The following is a 2,317-nucleotide window of genomic DNA, read 5'->3' as shown; positions in this document are numbered from 1 at the left end:
GTTGGGTGCATGTCTTCTTTCACTGTTTGTGACTGTCCTAATTCAACTGTGGAATGTCCCTCGCTATGGTTATTTTCCAGGAGGTTCTGGCCACACGTCTTACGGTTCATCAACCCGCGTTGTTGAATTACTTTCTTCAGACATACCTTCCCTTGGTGGATTAGGATCCAGTTAGCTCAAGACATCATCAGGAGGAACTATATCCATAACTTTAATTAATAATTATTATTAAATTCATTTCTCACAAGCCATACAAACTACTCAGGTTATATATAATGACATACTATCAGTCTATCATATTCGCATGCATTCTCATGCAAAATTAGCATATAGAAGTTTCAAATATTTTATCACTAGAAAGGCAATAAATTTATTATGAAATTAAAGCAAGTAAAATAAAAAAGAACTAAATTCATTTTAGATGGAGTATTACATCACATTGCTTTGTAATTTTACATATATAACTTTAAATGTAAATGTGTTAGATTTTAAATAGACCGAACAAACAAATTGCTAGAGTTCTGTAGTTCTTATATTTCAGCAATTTTCTTGACTGCAATCCTAATTCATTCTATAAGGATAGATTTCACAATGTGTTTGATGTAATGGTCATTGATCAATATTTATGACTGTTTCTGAAAATGCTTTTGTGAAGTTTTTACAGTGAATGATCAAAGAAAGTTGAAAATCTATATTTGACACATCTGTTATTGATCATAAATAAATTTATAATTGTATTTTGGTGTGTGTTGATGTAGTTAGAGTTTAAAACTAATTAGCAAACACAATTACAAATCAGTTAGAAATACTATTTTACTCTACTAAGCATTTACTTGTTTCACTCATTGGACCGTGACAATGCTGGAGCACAGCATGGTAGGGTTAGGGTTAGGGTTAGGGTTAGGGTTAGTTGAACAAATCAACCCCAGGACTTACTTGAAATCTGGCATTTATTTTATCAGTCACTATTGCCAAACTGCTCGATTATGGGGACATAAACAAACCAACATTGGTTGTCATGTGGAACACACACACACATACACATGTTAAAGAAGGCAAGAACTATTTTATTAAATTATACTGGAGCTTGGTGCATCATAAGTCATGTTTATACTCAGATAAATTTATGGTTTTTCTATTCATATAATTAAAAAAAATTTTGGTGGTGGTGGTGGTGGTGGTGGGGGAGTATTAAAAATGTTTGTGTGCGCATTGTTTGTTTTTGATTTTGTCAACTACACAGTATAGTAGGGTCAGTTGGGAGTCATCTGTGAGAAAAACAGCACCATGATTCAATTCACTCAGCCAGAAATTTGGAAATGACATGCTGTATTGCTTGGCATTTGCACTTCAACAGCATGGAATTTTGGCAGTGAACAGGTCGCAGTTTCAAAGCAACAAAGATATTTTGCCAAATTAAATTTAAATGTCGAAGTGAATCTAACGGTTTTTGTGCGTTTTTAAATGGCTTACAAACACCTTCCATGCTGCAATTGTTTATATCTATATATATATATAATGCTTCTTCTAGCATTTTGACAGACCGGTCACTGGTCAATCTTATATACACAAGTACTATAATCTTTTTAGGATCTCCAAAAATTTTTTCAAGAACCTTCTGATTCTTTTAATGTGCTAGTTTCCTGGTATTAAATTGATATTAATTAATATCGAATTATTACCATATTATGTTAATTATATATATATATATACACATATATTTCACTGTCAATTTATTATCCTTATATCTGTTTCTGTTACCATTGGCTCTATAATTTCTTTCATTAACATAAACTATTTCTCACATCAATTTCATGTCCAGTTTATTTGTTGATTTTTTCCCTTCCTTGTTCATCTTATACAACATTCTCTCTACCTCCCTCCCCTCTCTCTCCCTTCACCCCCCTCTGTAACAGCCTTTAACTTTCTATTCTTTTCATGCTCTTTTATCTTCCAATCTTCTACCTTCAATCTTTCTTTCTTCCCGCCTGCCCAACCCCTCCCCCATATTTCCAATCTCTTCTATCAAAACCTCTGTCCAGTCCTTTTTGGCTGCTGTTGTCTCTCTCTTTTCCTTTTTGTTCTTCTTCTTCTCTGTAATAATTATGTAACATCTCTTGCCCTGCATCACTTTTGTTTTGTTTTTTTGTTTTTTTCTCAGATTATTTAATAACTGCCTTTTTTATTGCCCTCAATTTTCTGAATGTCTTCCTGTTGAATTAGAATTACAAATGAAACCAATCAGTTTTAAAACAGACAACTCCTCTCTCTCTCCCTCCCTTCCTCTCTTTCTCCTCCTCCTCCTCTCCCTCCCTCC

The 2,317-nt window shown here is 33.5% G+C and overlaps 1 protein-coding gene across 3 annotated transcripts in view; it reads left to right on the top strand.

Moving 5' to 3' along the window:
* LOC106872298 (zwei Ig domain protein zig-8) overlaps positions 1-2,317 on the top strand; it is a 569,829-nt gene that overhangs the window by 93,466 nt on the left and 474,046 nt on the right. The gene's annotated exons all lie outside the window — the stretch shown is intronic.

Source organism: Octopus bimaculoides, chromosome 12 (genome assembly GCF_001194135.2).
Source record: "Octopus bimaculoides isolate UCB-OBI-ISO-001 chromosome 12, ASM119413v2, whole genome shotgun sequence".
Taxonomy (NCBI): Eukaryota; Metazoa; Mollusca; class Cephalopoda; order Octopoda; family Octopodidae; genus Octopus; species Octopus bimaculoides.
The sequence above is the reverse complement of the archived record's forward strand: the minus strand, read 5'-3'. Positions and strand labels throughout refer to the sequence as shown.